Source organism: Sinohyriopsis cumingii, chromosome 16 (assembly GCF_028554795.1).
Source record: "Sinohyriopsis cumingii isolate HCF-2022 chromosome 16, ASM2855479v2, whole genome shotgun sequence".
Classification (NCBI taxonomy): domain Eukaryota; kingdom Metazoa; phylum Mollusca; class Bivalvia; order Unionida; family Unionidae; genus Sinohyriopsis; species Sinohyriopsis cumingii.
Genome location: NC_142976.1, coordinates 90953886 through 90972863, shown reverse-complemented (window position 1 = coordinate 90972863; position 18978 = coordinate 90953886).

The following is an 18978-nucleotide window of genomic DNA, read 5'->3' as shown; positions in this document are numbered from 1 at the left end:
AACAGATAAGGGGGTGGGTGGGTGGAATTAGGTCTATAATGCAATAGATACATTTTTATGCAATCTAATATTTGGAGACGAATGTTTGGTCAGCCTCGTTGCTGGTAAGAATTAACAAGTGTATAAGCAGTAGAAAAAGAAATAGCAATAACAATCTTTCACGGTACCGTCCCCCCCCCACCTCAAGCCGTATATGATGGCTGAAAATGTCAGTAATACATAGTGACACTTAAACAAACACTCAGTTGACATAGTTGTCGGGGCCCCGAGTGGCCGAGTGGTCTAAAGCGCTCTTCGTTACGGATCACTGCCATCTCACCTCTGTCTGCGGCGGTTCGAGTCTAAGATTCAGCCAATGTGGGTATGTGAGAAAGCTTGCCAGTAGCTTCTCGAGGGTCGGTGGTTCTTTCCGGGGTTTTCCCGGGTTCTTCCTCCACCATTAATACTGGCCGCCATGTATAGCCTGTCTTGTGCTGAAAAATGGCGTTAAACCCCACAACAACAACAACAACAACAACGACATAGTTGTCACTAATGCCACGAAAGCGACAATGACAACCCATCTGGAAATAAATGACTTAATGCCATTTCTTTCTTACCAAAGAATTTTTATATTACTTCCGCCATCTTGAATTTCTCTACGGGCATCGGTCATTCATCTTCATGAGAGGCCAGAGTGCCAGTCCAGCTCCCAAGATACAATTTTTGCTCCTCACCTTTGATCTTGACTACTACAGCAGGTCAAGAAACTACGCAATAATTCTGCTACTGAAGCTGATGATTTCGAAATATGAAATCATGTTTAAACTTTAAAAGAAACGCTTTATGGCAGAGAGACATTTTTGCTATCTGCATAACATTGTATCTTCTGAAAATGACGTTTTGATTAAGCCTAGCATAACGCTATGCTACATGTTGCATTTTCTTGTGAATCGTATAAGTGTACTGCCTTTTTGTGTCAGAAAGTGTATCACTGTAACGAAGAGACTTCTCGATTTTTACTGTGGACTGCACGTAGAGCAAATATCAATACTTGCATCATTTATTTGGTAATAATATTTTGAGAATAATAATGAAAAGGGTTCAAATATCATTAATTTACATAAGATGATACAGACTAACATAACTACATACATATTGCTATTAATAGTACTTCTTGATGTCATAAACATACTGACCAAAATAATCTTCATAATATTTTCAAAATTTGCTCGTATAGACAACACTCTACATTCTGAGACCTTTCAATACAACACATGTCCTGTTATAATGTCCTTCACTGCAATACAGTTTCTTGTATTTCGTTACAACATAGTTCCTGCTAGAAGACAAATATTCTCATGGATCCAATTTCTTTAAGTGGTAGTCAAATTATATGTGCAACGTGCTTTAAGGCGATATATTTAATGGCTACCATGACTACAAATATAGTTTATATTAACATTTCAAACTTAATATGATGGAGTGTTGATTTGCTGTGGTTATATTCTTTGAAGGGTATTTTACAAATTTGTTTCGAGAACTACCCACATTGGAACAATATCCACAATATCCACAGAGATAACTAGTGTTAAGTCTAACCATTTACAGTCTTATTTACCTCCCTTGACATGTACCATTTTAAGTTCCCATCTTTGAAATATATATATATATATATATATATATATATATATATATATATATATATATATATATATATTAAATCTACATTTTTTACCACTTTTATTAAGCTTATCAAGTTTCTTATTAGTAATACAAACTATGATCTGAATGGATACTATGGAATCCCTCCAAACCCAAAAAAGAAATATTATAACGTTGAGTTAATATGTTGCAGTCAACTCTTGTTACGATGATTTATTATATCTTATTTTGTTAATTTATGTTGACTGAGTTACGAGTAGTTTCCCTAAATATGTAGATAGTTGTCAAATTTCATGGTAGAGAGGTACTATATGTGTGAGAGACTTTAATGCCAGATGTTCAAACAAACCTTATTCTGATAATTAGAGTTATAAAAAAATTGTTTCCATTCTTTAAATGGTGGCATTAATTGATGGAATATCAGAGTCATTATGCAGAAATTAATAGACCTTAAGTTTCATTGGGGGTGGGGGTGTCATTAAGCAGATTTGTTTTTCTAATTTGTGGTTATGCGGGGCTCAAAATTAACTCGTATCCTCCAATCCCAGTATATTTGCCGAAGTTGACCAAAACCACCGCACTCACAAATCATTTGAATCAGTAAATATTTCTACCAGTCATTAATGTAAGTTAACGTGTTTCTGTTTTGAATCTATTTAATAAAACATGGGATGGCATTCCCCTTCATAATAATGTTTCTTATGTTAATTAAATGCCTGCCAAGACATTCACTTTACCAGGTATTTATAGTTCAGAGCCCATCAAAGTGTAAAACCTAATTTGAAAAACTCCTAGTTTTTGAGCCTGCCTTGTGTATGAACCAACTTTGACCACTAGACCTTACTCAGTGCTTCATCTATCAAGCCAACTGATGCTGAATGTTTCAAAGATTCTGTCTAATTGACCGTACATTTGAGAATACTTGACTTGCTTAATTTAAAAATTTCACGATTATTAAACATGACTAACGTGTGTGTGACTTTGATGTATATGATGTTGATTCAGTGGTGTTTCATGTTTAGCTAATACTGAGCTGCGTCTTTAAATTCTTGGTTCAGAACAACATTGAAATCCACCACACGTGGTACTCTACGAACATTAGTGATAATATAGTAATTCTATTGGGTTTCCGCAAGGTGTGATCAGGTTCCACTAATTGATTTTGTGTTCTGACTTCAGGATTAATAGTTTTGGTTGTCTGGTACTAAGTCTGTTGTTATTTATGTATCTATGATTCATATATATGGTATATATTTGCCGAGGTAAAATGTTTCTCATCTTAATGAGTCAATACCTTAGTTTTTTTTATTTTTCAGTCTTAATTTTTGTACACTAATTTTGCGATCCTACCTAACCATTATTAGAACTCATGAATACAGCAAGAACCTCTGCAAACTAATGGTCTGTAACAGCAGCAGGGAAGTTCTACAGACCCCCTGGCACAGACGAAATTAACCCTTCTAGACAAATAATTTCCGTAGAAGCCTCAGAATTCAAAAATAAAGCCTCCTACGCGAAATAATCTGAAAAATTCCCCCCAAATTTGCATTTTCGGACACAAAAAAAATGGCGGCTTTTTTTGGGGGGGGGTATTGTAAAATTTATTTGCTGTAATTGAATTTGGGTTGCAATTTTATGAGTAAATCTGATCAAGACCGACTCGATATCTACTACGCGGATCATGAAGATTAATCGTGACAAAACCGTGTGGTGTTGCCTGAGCGTTACTGAAGAAATTTTTAAACTTATTTATATCCATGTCGCCATTACACCAAGTTTGATGGATATTCCTCAGCGTGTGAGTATCAACGCCATTGAAAACTGATAAAATATTACAATTGTCTCTAATAACCTTCGGAATTTGCGTATATCGCTGCGTCACGTAAATCACATCGGTGTTCTTGTGTCGGCCACGCGAGAATATCCTAGCTGGGTTAGTTTGCTTATCCAGCATCACATCGTCGAAAACAACAAGATTATTAGTATCGCCATCTAAACTTTCTACTGATGGAGATTCATTGATGTCCGTGATAAATTCTATTGTGCCATCCTCAGTATTATCGCTAAATTCCTTTAGTACTTGATAACATCGCTGATCATCAACGGACGGCGCAACCAAGTATAATTTATCCCATTTTAACCATCTCATTATCAAATTTAGCAACAATTGCGTTTTTCCAGAACCAGATGGTCCAATGATTATCATTCTAATCGAATTTGGTAATGCTTCGGTGTGCTTTACTTGCTCGCGTTTTTTTGTGGCTGAAAAATCAATTACATTCATGTTATTAGAATATTATGGATTCATATTGTGTTAAGTGTCGCACTCGAACTGCTACGCTAAATCCAATCGAAGTCGTTACGCGCAACAACAGGAATGCAATCAAGGGAGAATGTGAAGTTTGTAAGACAATTAAGTTTAGATTTGTAAAAAAAAAAGTAGAACCGGAGGAGACATCGCAACCTCCTTAACAAATCTGCCTGGAACTCCCTGGGCGAAATATCCCGGAGAGAAACATTTACCAGGATATAATTACTGCGGACCTGGCACAAGGCTAGATATAAGACTTAACGATAATAATCAACCAAATCCTGGCGAGGATCCAGTAAACGCCATCGATAACGCATGCTACTATCACGATCTCGCATATCGCAGTGGAGATTTACAACAACGACATCTCGCTGATGTGAAGCTAATTCACGCAATAGACGCCATTCCTGATAAAAATTTCAAAGAGAAATTGGCAACTTGGTTGATAAAAGGAGCAATGAAAGGTAAATTAGTACTAGGTGCTGGTAATTTATAATGGAGCAAATATATTATTCTCCGCGAGGATTTTGGAAGGGAAAATCAGCAATAGACAAACTTGCTAAGGCAGCAAAAGTAAAGCAATCTGTCGCTGAATCGTGGCTATCGAGGCAAGCAGTCTGGCAAATTTATCTTCCTCCGCCTAAGAAAATATCATATGCGAGTTTCTCTGTCAGCGTCCCTAATGAAGTCCATCAGGCTGATCTTATGTTTCTTCCTTACGATACCGTTGACGGAGTTACATACAAATATGTTCTGACGGTTGTTGATATTGCAAGTAGGTACAAGGAAGCGGAACCGTTATCGAATAAAACAGCAACAGATATTGCTAAGGCGTTTAGCGAAATTTATTCACGATCTCCATTAACATGGCCGAAGCTTCTCCAGGTTGATCCAGGTCGAGAATTTCTTGGCGCGGTTACTTCACTGATGAAAAAGAATAATGTTAAAATCCGTCGCGGTATTGTAGGTGTTCATCACAATCAAGCTATCGTTGAGAGATTCAATAAAACTCTTGCAGAACGATTATTCGGATATCAGTACGCGAGAGAATTTATCCAAGATAAACGATCTCACGATTGGGTAACAAGATTACCTCACGTGATTAATGCGCTAAATAACGAAGTAACACGAACAATATCAATGAAACCCGCAACTGCAATTACAAAACCAAATATACCACTAAAGCGAAGTTCAATAATTCCACCGGTGTTAGGTAGCGTCACGGTCAGATATTTATATAAGGAGGGAGAAGCCGAGGGTGGCAGAAAAAGAGCAACTGATCCAAACTGGAGTGTTACGACACATAAAATATCAGCTGTAACAAGATCATCAGGAAGGCCAGCGATTTATTTTCTAGATTCACTAGCACCGCAACGAGGATTTACCAAAGAAGAACTACAAGTAATTCCAAATGATACTCAATTACCACCATCGTCGTTAATGTGAAATTTAATTCTACCTAACTGAGATAATTTTCTTACTCGAGACACGGCCAGATAAACTAAATTTGACCAGGAAATTCTATCATCGACGATCCAGACCTGACCATCTACTGTTAATCCTTGTGATGAATGTATCGTTGCTGCGTATCCGAGTTTCCATGGCGATCTTTCTGCGTTTATTGCATCATTGACAAGATTAATATCAACGAAAATAATATCATTCAAAACTAATATTTTTTCTTCTCCACATGGCAAAATAACATTGATATTTTGTTTCCTAGTATCAGTTGGCCTATAACACAACGGCACCTGCAGCGTTGGAAATTTCTCACAGTGAAGCTTGAATAGCATTTCCTGAATAGCATCGCGAATAATTTTTCTGCTAGCAACGATCAAATGATCCGGACGCCACAAGGTTAGAAAATTATCCATCGAAGTTTCGTCGATTATTTTTCTCATCACATCACATTGAAACTTATTAGGTTGCAACCGAATCATTTTTTTAAACTCGGTCAGTAAAATATCATTAGATCTATAATCAGCATCAATCTCTTCATAATAATCCACAAAATTTCTAAGCCATCTATGAGGAGATTCGCCATCAATAGGATCAGGTTGGCCGTGATCGCCGCACATTATTACTGCGATGTTTTTTTCTTCTAGCCAACTCAGGAATAATTTTAGTATAACTAAATTTACCGTGCAAATTTCATCAAATATTATAATCTTGTTGATATATTTGTTTCCCATTCGAGCTGAATCCCACAATCCACCGCTATACTTGAAATAACTATGATACGTACAAGAATTAACGCCACGCTGTTTTATTTCTCTCGCTAGTCTGTGAGTTGGAGTCAACACGATCATATCAGAGTTTGAAAATAAGTTTATTGCTCGTGTTGTTTTACCACTACCGCCAGGACCATTTAGGTAAACGAATTTGTTTCGTGAAATTGGATCGAACACTGATACTGCTGTTGATATTTCATCACATTGGTCTTTATGAAATTTATCGCAATCTTCCACATCCGCGTCCTCACAATAATCTAGAATATCCTCGTTTTTTATTCTCCAAGTTCCCCAGGAACCATCGGTGATTAAATTTTCCAACCTACATTGAAATTTCTTATTGATATAAAATGAATCCGTTGCAACCCTTACCGCGATATCAGAAAATTTATTTATCATTGACAGCAAATTAATACTCACATAAGCGAGCATTGATGATCTTAAATGAGTATACTGTGCTGATTCTCCATCGAGATAAGTTATCACTGTTCCTAATTTCGTTCCATCAATAATAATATTTTCTCTGTTGCAAAATATTCCACGCGATACTGTATCGGCAATAATAAAATCCATCTCAGTATCATTGATAAATAACCTAGCGTGGCGATGTTTATGATCAACTGATCCTCCTTGAGTAAATTTACCAATTATTTTTCTTCCAATATCTTTCGCGTTCTCACAATCCGTGGGTAACCACACCTCGGTCTGCTTTCTATACGATATAATCGCTTCACTTACCGTCAGCGATATCAACATCGACGAATCCAACATAAATCTCAACAACACTATAGGAATCCATCTTCGCTGAGATAAATGCCGACCAAACCAAATATAACAAATTTTATGCAAATTTTCAGCAAGTTCGAATGAAGTAACATGAGCGAATCCTGTCATTACAAAATCGGGTAACGGTCCGTTAATTGCAACTCTAGTCATCTCGTTGGTGGGATGACCGAATTTAGCAAAGTAATCTGCACAATCACCATATCCAAGGAAACTTCCAGGATAGCATGCGCTCATATCAACGGAAATCATATCTTCGAAATAGTATTTGGTATTCCATAATCCTCCATGGCCGTATTCGATACAACTAAGTTGAATATCATTGAGAAATTCATTTCTTGTAGGTTTCCACGAATTTCTTTCTCTGGCAGCATGAGCAGCAACAGACGGAACAGTAAAGCAATTTGTCAGCAACTGATTTGGATTAGACGAATACTTCTCCGCGATATTTCTCATCGCTTCGTGTAATATTTCATCTCGGTAAATATCTCCGCGTGGTAAGATAAATTGATCGTATCTTTCTTCGCTAGAAAATAACCAAATCGATATTGGATCGGACTTGGCTAATAGTTTGATAAACCTAAACATTGCATCGGAACTATCTTTGGATTCCACCGTGGATTTTTCCACGGGATAGAATTTAACAACACGATCTCGCGGGAATATCATTACCGACTGACTCCACGCATGTGAATTATGATCAACAATTTCGATTGGTGTTCCTCGAGAATTATACGGCGATGAATATAATATTTCACCCGATAGTGTTTTAACCGTAATAGGAAATTTAAGTTTCTTACTTAACGCAGCAACATCATCGATTGATGCGCCATCAGTAACTGTCTTTGCCCATGAATTAATTTTATCCAATCTCAATTGAGTCAGACCAGATCCGCGACGAGCATTTTTCATGTGCTCGATAACTCGCTCAGCCACGCAGTTTATTATCGGAGATTCCCTCATCGTAGGTAGATTTTTCACATCAGGATTATTATTCAGCCGATAAATTCCATAAACAACAGCACTAGAAGGATACGCCCTAGCATAATAAGGACCATCAATCCCCAGCAGCAATCCTGGTTTCGAATTTTTATCAAGAACAACATTTTTCTTACCACCGCGTACCGGATCTCGTTTATCACGAATAATCCAAATGTCATCGGGCATTTGTGCAATAAATTTTATTCCGAAAATAAATCTCTCTTCTTTGTGTGAGTTTTTTATATGTTCGATTATCTTCTTCGCTCGCTCCAGATTCATCGTAGCATCAACAAAGTTAGTTTTCCATGTCGACCAAACATGAATCGCTCCATCATCAAAAAATTCCTTCTTCGCACTATCAACTTCAGGAATGATATATTCTGCCTCATCGAGATCAAATAAATCCATTATTATATTTTAGACAAATATCTAAATATAATGAAGCAATGCGCGTGGATAACAGTTGGATCAACAAAATCATGTAACAAATCCTGCAGAGGTGAATATTGTGGCGCTCATATATACGAAATTCGACGAGGTAACAAAGGACCACAGCGATGTTTAGTTTGCCAAGTTGGTATTCGAGGAAAGACAAGATTATGTTTCTCCTGTGGAGGGAAAAAATATCGTGAGTTACGGAGATATTATGAAAAAAGATCCTCCTCGGTAATAAAATGCGAAGAAGATTATATTAATCGTTTCAAAGCAAATTTCGATTTAAACAAAGAGAATATCATATATGGAAATGAAATCAACGATTCCCATGAGTGAATATAAATCGCATCCCATCATCGAAGGTTACGAAGCATCTGAGGATGGTAATGTCAGAAACATCAAAACAAAGAAACGTGTTGGTAGTATTTGTAATTCGGGATATCTCAAATTTACAGTCCATAAAAGAAATGAAAGAACAGAATGTTATTCGAATCATAGATTTGTGTTCGAATGCTACAAAGGACCAATAGAGATCGGACTTGTTATCGACCACATTGACGGTAATAAACTTAACAATAAACTTTCCAATCTGCGCGCGGTAACCCAGAGTGAAAATTCAAGATTTGGTAATAACCGTGGATTTCCTAATTATTCGAGGACTGTTAAATCAGTGAATCAAGCAACAGGTGAGGAAATCGCGTTTACATCGATGTCTGCAGCAGCAAAATATTTCGTTATTGACTCGCATTCAGTAAAACGAGTGGCAGAAGGAAAATACAACGCAACATTTTCTTATGATGCTGATTCGTGGATCAAATTCTCCTATGTACCAATAATATTTGATTCGGAGATTGACGAAGAATAATTGAATATCTCCGCAAAACAAAAAAAAAAAGATTAATTTTGAAAATTTCCCTGGATTTTATTTATTTTTTTCCCCCAGAAATATTTCTGGGATACAGATTTGGAAAATCTCACTTGCGATTTAAAAATCGGGAATCAGAGATTCTCACGATTTCACCAAAAGATTGATACTCACAGTTTCTCCTCGTATATCAAGTAAATTTCCTTTCTGATCCGTTAGTTTGAAATTTATTCTTGTCAATAATCGATTATGACATCGCAGGTAAAACGGATTCATTGGTTCCTTGATTATCAAATAACCGGGAGATGCGCTAGGTGAAAATGAATACAATACAAATCCCTGATTCGCTTGATTCGACACTGACGAATCAACATTATAGCTACCCTCGACAACATCCGCGTGAAGATAAATCGCGATAACTTCCGTTATATTAACGATACCCGGCGAGATATGTCGTCCAAGTTTGGAAGGATCATTGTTGTGTTTAAGAATCAATTCTGAATATATTTTTTTGGTCCATGAAGCATGTAATTTTGGAAATAAATCATCAATGGTATCAGTGACGGATTTTCTCATCGCATCAAAATCAGAATTGGGAAATTTGAAATTTGGCAGTGTTTCCTCGGTTAATTCAAATACTCTCATGAATTTTTGTTTTTCACCCGAGTTCTTGATCAACTCGAATTTGCTAATAGGAAGAACATAGTCGGCAATTGATATATCGTCGACTATCGCCCGAATAAACATATCATGATAATATTCAATATCATTCGCAAGTTGATTTAAAATCTTCACGTGCTTTATAATTTCGCTACATGAACTAGATTTATTTAGGATGCATTCATGAAATGATCCTCGCAATAAATTTAATTGTAATTCGTGTTCTTGAATAAACTCGTCTAATGTTCTTCTTACCAAGATACCGTCTATGGGGGCTATTATCCTGTTAATGTGGGTAGCGTCGAAGATTTTCATATCTGGGGGGATTTTAGGAAGAGGCAACCATGAGAGAATTCTTTCGTTAATAAAAGTGAAAGCGAATATTACCAGGTTAAATTTGTGGTTATTCATGAGATTGATGGCGCTGTGGATCAGAGGTTTGTGTTTGATATCTCCATACCATCCTTCGTCGGTTGTAAAATCTTCCTTTTTTGGTTCCGGTAGTTCTGGAAGGGTTTCATCATACCAACCTGGAATAATAACATCCGATTTCTTTGGTTCTGCTAGAGGTGCAACCTCGGGCCAACCTAATACGGTTCTAATCGACGATTGGTAAATATCAACAATATACGGCGACGCTACTTCGATGATCGATGACAATGTTGGATCATGTGAAGATATCTTTATTCCCGGAGTAGCATCGCCGGTTATATTTGATATTCTAGTGGTAAACTCATTATTCAGCTGATCAATTTCGTAACTGCCCGTTGGTATACCAACAACGATCCAATCCGGCGTTCCATCGGGTTTATTCTTATTTGCAAAAACTAGTGAATTATTTGACATCAAATTACCGAATGATTTTGATCTAACATTAGGCCAGCTATTGTAGACGCGCAATTGTGTTAATGCAATTTCGCTAACGTTAATTGGTGTTGAGAAATTAATGCTAAACTCTGGTTTCGTTGAACTTAGCGATATTAACGTTGTTGTTGGCGGTGTCGTGTTTGTCACGATCTGGGCTAACTCGGACATTATTAATATTCATTTGTTCAATCTCCGAGTAAATACTAATCATTGAAGAAAATTCTAGATCGGATATAATACCATCGTTGAGACTCTCAGAAAGTAACAATGATAACTTCGAGTACGCGTCACTAACTTTAGCAAGTTTACTTTTGTACAAAGATAACTTTTCACTCGTGCACGAGGATATCTTTTTCGCGATGATACTAAGAACACCCGCGATTGCTGTTGTTGACGAGATTATTATTGTTGCTGCAATTGGCGCTATCATTGTTACCGCGGATAATATTATTCCTGCACCAACAACCACGGCCGATACCGCGTACACTGCAACATCAATGATAACTAATTTGCGCTGGTATTTATTTATTTTTGTTTGATAATCGTCAAGTTGTTTTTTTAGTGAATCCTGCCATGATCGCGCCTGATTGTAACGGTAATCCGATGCTGTCATTTATTAGTATCCTACGATAACAATTGCATAATCATTATTTATCCAAATACTTCCAATCCCGACAAAAATTCGAAAATTACAAAATAATCCACCGGTCCTGTGGTAGTTCTATCTGGTGGTTCCAGATTGCATACTGTATCCTCATCTTTTTTTAGTGAAATAATAAAAGATGAGGGATAAAATTCGTGGATTTTATGCCACGATCGGATTCTAAATTTCGTATCAGAGATAATATGTATTCGATATATACCGGTAATTGGCACGGTGAGACTAAAATCGGTTGTGGCATTTTTAATACTCCAAATATAGGATTTTGTCCTTAACACGAATGGCACACTGCAGGTAAGATTTTTTGTTTCTACTTCCTCTGGTATCGAAATTCGCGATAATCTTCCAAATTTCATTGATGATAATTTTGTGCTGATTTCGTTGATGTTTGTTGTTAAAGTAAGAAATTTCTCATTGATATCTTTTATTTCTCCGTGATACACTGATGGATCGAGTTTCTTATGTGTTAGTTCAAACATTTTATTGATATTGTCGTTAACTTCCTTAATGGTTTTTTTTGTTTCTTCATGTGATTTTATATCGACTTTATGTTGCAATAACATATGAATTACTTCGAGATTATCTTTTATTATTCTAATCGCTTCGGAATTTGCATCATTTCCTTGAGATGCGTTTATTTTCTCGATATCTTCGTTGATTTTTTTTATTTTCTCGCTAAGATCGTCATGTGATGCTTGATCGGCTTTCTTATCTGATACGGAGGAAGTATCAGTTGATGTTTTTATATTCTCGTCAAATTTTTTGATAAATTTATCTAAAGCATCGTCAAGTTTTTTAAGGTCGTTATTTAGCCTATTAAGTCTTTTTGTCATTCTATCCTGAAGATCGTCGTGTAATGCTTTATCGGCCTTCAGGGGTAACTTTGCTATAATATCGGCGATATCAGCAATAGATTTTAATACCATCTCCGATTGGCGAGTAAATTGACTAATGTGATCGCGGTATTCGTCTCGCTTAATTATATCAGTTATTTTGACGTTGCTAGTTTGTAATCGCCCTTCTGTATTTTGAAATACAGCAACTTCACCAGGATCAACTTCTGACAGCGATAAAAGATTGTTAATATCGCCTTTGGTTACAAACTTTGATGTGTCGATGTCGCCTACTACTTCTCTTTTTTCTTTCCTAAAAAGAGATCTACCGTAAATGTCAACCATGATATTTATCTACGGTATATTCAAATAAAATTTTGCGATAAGGATTGGATGATTTTGAAATTGCATCAAGGACGTTAATTGACTCCGGGCCGCATATTGGTGGATCTGCTAATGTTTGTGTTGGAAGTGTTGAATACCAAACCGGAAGTTTTAGTTTTGACACGTATTTGATAAATTCATTTGGCGGTGCTAATCCGTATGAGTCGAAGTAAATAACTTCGCGAGGATTAATCGCATACGCAACCCAGTGAGTGCCAGGACCAGAATTTTTATCGAGATTTATTATTCCTGTCTCGGTGAGATTTGGTTTATCTGGTAGTTGATCTCGCATAAATACGCCTCTGAAAAATTTTATTTTCTTTTTTTTTGCTTCACTGATTAAATCTAAATTTGAGGCTGGTAGGCTCGACTTAGACCGGATCCGTACGGGGGTCGTCTTAGGTAAAGGCCTGATCCTTGTTGCGGCTGCAATAATTTTGCGAGAAGAGAGGGGAAGAGAAATCCTCCCTTTTTTTTGCGATATCTTCCTCCGACGATCTTCTTTCCTAATACGGTACCCATCCCACTAAGTGCACCTAATCCTATTGTTTTTGCAATCATGGGGGCCGCTGCAGCTATTAATCCTGGAATAGCCGCGAATAAAGGAAAAATACCACCTACTTTGATCATATCTCTGATTGCGCCTATCGAGAGATTCAGGCGAATACCAGTATTTGCTGATCTGGCTCTGGTGAAATGTCCGTGTTGATTTTTAGTTAACGATAGTTTGTTAGGTCCACCGTGAAGTTGATTACTTTTTAAGGTTAAACTTAAACCTCGTCGCGCTGTTGTTGCTGCATGAAGTTTTTTTATTTGACCTGGGGTCAGAGTTACGCTGACGTGATCGTATGGCATATTAATAATCACTTAATCTAAATTTAGAATTTTGTTACATGTTCTCTACGGGTGCATCGATGACTCTCATTCTTCCACTAATACCTTCTAGGATCATTGTTCTATCGCTGAGAATAACCGCGATTGCTCTTGCCGGTCCTCCTGTGTTAATTCTGGCTTTGAAATGAATATCGACAACCGACTGCTTTACCAAATCGAGATGTTCCAGGGAAAAGTAATAGATGGGATAGAGAGTATTAAAATCTAACTGTGATATTTGCAATCCGGTATCAATATTTTGATCACGACCCATAAAACTTAGCAAGCGATGATACGCGCGCGCCGTGGAATAATTTTCAAAATCGATGGCTATTTCCTCAGATGGCTCCTGTTGGCCATTTATTCTCAACGATACGTTTGTTGCCTCTAATCTATCGAATATCATGTTACTATGTAATTGATCGTCTCTAATCATGCTTTGCAGGGCAACAAAGATATGTCTAGGTGCGGAAGAGCCCTGCTGTGACGCAATTCGCCAAGTAAATATTCCGTCCAAATTAACATTTTCGTTGGAGTCAGTCATTGTTGTCAACCAAGACATGATGGATTTTCCTCCTTGATTCATAAACGACAGTAATTTTTCTTCTATGATCATTGATGGAACTATTGCTGGCATCCACAAGGTAATTTTTTCAAGGACAACTTTACCAGGATCACCAGGATCTCTCCAAATGGCTCTGTCATCATTGGCATCTCGAACGAAAGATATCGTATGCTTCGCTCCGTAAATAACTTTTCTGAAATGTCTGCAAAATCCAAAAATATGAGATAATGGAATTGCACAGGAGAATTTTCGTTCAGCTCCCTTCAACATATTTTTTCTTATGGCAAATCCAAGATTGTAATTGCCATTGGGGGCAATCATCGCTGAACGAACATCAGCGGGTTGGCCATTGGGGTCTACCGGTCTACCGATATCAAATGGTAAATGTTCAGGGTAGTTGGAATTATCCTTGGCAAACATCATACTAGGACCGGCTGATCTGGTAAAATCATCCGAGTATCTCGCTAGACCTATGATAGTCGTTGCTATATCAACGTTGTTCGTAATTGATTCAATCTCTCTTCCATCAATCATGTAAGTGGCATTCTTGAATAATGCCATGATACCATTATTGACAAAACCAACACCAAAATCCGCATCGTAGTTGGTACCATCAGCTGCCTTTACAATTTTACCAACAAATTCGATATACGCCTCAGATGGAAGAAAATATCTTGTTGTATCGTGGACTTGAATTTCCTTCCGATTTCTTGAATCTGGCTCAACTACATCGTACGAGAAATACTGAAAATCTCGCACTGATGTGTCCCTACCTACTGGCTCGTCCATATCAAATACTTCATTTGACACTTGTGCAAACATTTATTATTAATAATATCGTCTAAAACGAAGACCACTACCTGAAACAAAACTTGTATTTGCTAAATTTGTATTAGCAACATTCTGTGCTGGATTTATATTAGCAACTTCCTGCACTAGATTTGTTATAGCAGCTTCCTGTGCTAGATCATTTATTTTTTTATTTGCCGCATCATTTATGACCTTACTAACTTCGGGTGGCATTTCTCTGGTGCTAGGTAATTTAACAGGTTGCTTTTTACGTACTAAACTTAATATTTTATTTTTGATAGCGTTGAAGCCTTTACTGGCCAAATTACCGATACCAGAAATGGCAGTCTCGCCGATCTTTCCTATCGCTTTCAACCCAAATTGCTTAATCACGGGTCCAATTTTAGGTATTACTCGCGTGACAAGACTTCCAACGATATCGCCGAATCCATTACCGTGAATATATTTGTATACTGGCAATCGAGAGTTTACTATGCGGACCTGATTAGGTCTGCGTTGATGTTTGTGAATAATCATATTATTTCAATTGTATTGATTTAATCGATGAGTTCATCGACAAACTCTTTATAAATGTGAGAATCGATGATACCACCACGGAATAATCGCTGACAAATATCTGATGCTTCGTTGACTATCTCACGGGAGTTATTTCCGGCTCGCTTTCCTCCGATTAATACTTCGAGGCGAGATACATCATTGACAACACTGTCGGGACAAACTGAATATCCACTTCCTGTTTTTTTTGTTTCTGGAGATTCCAATGGCGTTACGTAAAATAAATCGTCTGACGGTGTTGAAGATTTCTTCTCCTCTGATGGTGATCCCGGCGATGTCCCTGACGACGTCCGTGGTGAATATATTTCTGGTGGAGATGGAGGGGTACCACCCCTAAGTGTTGAACCCTCCCCCGGGTGAATTCCCCATCTTATTGGTTTTTCAGGGAGGGGTCCTTTGTAGTTTGAAGCTGTTGGTTCCGGAGGTGGGTCCATATACCAGGGGCGTTCTACGTGAGGATAAAACTTTTCACGTATTTCAGGAAGTTCAATGGAGTGGCGAATATCAAAGGAGGATGAATCAGAACTTTCATCTTTAGGTGACGAACTTTTACTTTTAGGTGACGAACTTTTACTTTTGGGTGGCGAACCCTTAAATTTGGGTGTTGAAATTTTTACATCTTTCCTTACTTGATAATTAACAATATCCGACAAAAATTTTGAAAAATCATCATCTTTAAAATTTACTGGTTTTCCTAAACTACCAAAATAAACTATCGCATACCAAACAAGATCGTTGATTTTATCAACATTAATATCTTTTTTCAAATAAATTTTTTTAGTTTTCAAATCAGCTTTTGAAGCAATTACAACTCTCGCAACATCATCTTCACGAATTGAATGTATGTTATCTTCATCCAAATAATTATCAGCAGGTAAACTAGGATCAGGAATAAACCAACCAGATTCATCGTATATGTATTTAGGTACAATTATCGGTTCATCACTCTGATCTTTTTTCTTTTTCGATTTTCTCTCTTTTTTCTGTGGTAGAGTTCTCTCTTTTGGTCTAGCTCCTAATTCCTCTGGTTGAAATATTGGCTCCTGTGGTTGAATATCTTCCTGTGGTGCTGCTTTTCTTCCTCGTTTTTTAGGTGTTGGTCTAACTTCTAATTCCTCTGGTTGAAATATTGACTCCTGTGGTTGAATATCTTCCTGTAGTGTTTCTTTTCTCCCTCGTTTTTTAGTTTTTTCCTTCTTCTCCTGTTGTTTTCTTTCTTTCTCCTCTTGTTTTCTTTCGTCCGCTACTTGCTTATTAAATCTTTGTGTATCTCTTGCCGCTTCTAAAAATCTTCTGTAACGCGGATCCGTTACTACACTCACATGTGTTTTTCCCGTATAAACTTTATATACCATGCTGTACCAATTATCACGAGTTCCATATCTTTTTTTTCCTATTGGAGTCAAATATTCATTTCGATCGCTAAAATAATTTTCCGCAAAATCACCAATTTGTTCTATAGTATACAATGCCGAGAGAGGTCGCGATATCATATCCCATCCCTCCTCGGTAAAATTTTCTCTTAAATTCTCAATATTAAACTTTCCTTTTATCATTAAAGGTTTTCCTCCAGGTTTTTTTCCTCCAGGTTGTCCTCCATCATCAATTGCAAGTTGTTGCGCCGCTGCTGCTATTGCTAATCGCTCGGGTAATGTTCGTGATTGATCCTCAATACCTTTCAACATAGGAAATATTCCACGTTTTCTGGCATCTGGATCTTTTTCGTCGCCATATACAACCTGCTCAATTGTTCCGGTCACTGGCTTCAACCATTTTGCCGAAGTTTCTGAAATTCCATGCTGCATATCTTCGTAACCACGAACATTTCTCTTAAATAATTGTTTTGTCGGAATGAACTTCTTTAATGCCGCTAATTGCTCTCGCGCTAATCTAGCAGATTGAGGTTCTCCAACTGTGCTAGTTTTCCGACTCATCTTATTTTCAATGATATTGTTTTAATGTGAAATAAAATTAGCATCCGCAGCCCACCATAATTCATTATGGCACAAATAAATTTTACAATACCCCCCCCCCAAAAAATGCTGTTTTTTTTTATGTCTGAAAATGCACTTTGGGTTGAAATTTTGCGGATTAATTTGCGTAGGAGGCTTTATTTTTGAAATCTGAGGCTTCTACGGAGAAATGTTTGGTGGGAGGGTTATTTTGGTCTGTGCCACCTGGTCTGTACGACTTCCCTGCTGCTCTGTAACAGTTATGAATTGACCAATACAGACAAATCTTGATTTTTTTTTTTTTTTGATTTTTTTTTTTATGTATTGTCCATAATATATTTGTCTGATGTGTAGAGTTATTATAATGTTGTGTTGCGCAGTACGAGAACTTCGTGTATGGTATGATATAATTTTTAGATCGCAATAAACAACATATGGACACTTTGCTTGATGATAATAAATGCTTTTGACAATAGAGGAATCTTTACACATTATGTCCACCGAGTCATCTGGTCTGTCGCATGGTCTTTTTTATTCTGTTAATTTATCTGACTCATGGAAAGAATTCAAGCATTTCTGGCGGATACATTTCCATTCCTCATGTTTATTTACTTATAATTAAACCTGTTTGTATAGGTCCTTAATTCCAACGTAATGGTGCTTTCTTTTTATGTAGTTATTATATTTTCTTGAAACGAACATGCTGAACATGTCATAGTATCTGACTTTTTCTGTCTCACTAAATAAAACTGGTTTAATTTATTTCTGTGCGGTTTCTTTCTTCTAGTATTTCATGCATATTTACATATGCATTAAACTAAGTTTCAGTTTTTACAATCATCCCTATTATATGGAACTTCTGTCAGAACAGCTTATGTACCTATCCAAACTGTATTCTCATAGCATCTGGGAACTTTGATGGAGAATCTATACATTAACATTATCATAAAATAATCATTTAGATGAGATCCTCTATTATTACATGTTACTATCTTTACTTATTTTAATAATTATTTACAACAAAAAGTAAATAAGTGGTGACTAAGGAAAAATATATTACTAGATGCTGTCTTTATTAAGTGCAAAGAAGAAAAGAATATAAAAATTCGGACCGGAAACTATACTTCCGTTCTAGAATGAAACCCAACACGTGTATATTTTTAGGCGAACATTATACCTTTGGTCTACAAAACCATTTACATTATATGAGTCTTTAATAGGACACACACACACACACACACACACACACACACACACACATATATATATATATATATATATATATATATATATATATATATATATATATATATATATGTGTGTGTGTGTGTGTGTGTGTGTGTGTGTGTGTGTGTGTATAAAGCTTATTGTACGCTCTAGCAACCACTAGGATTTTGTTTACGTAAAAAATTTATGATGCTCAGTTATATCAGATATGGATTTGTGCTTGTTTACAAGCTAACATATTTTGTTCAAAGTTTGTTTCAAATACAGTGATTTTAATACAGCGCCCAGGAGAACCTCCACACTATCGTTACTCATCATGCGTTAGCTTTGTTTGTTGCAGA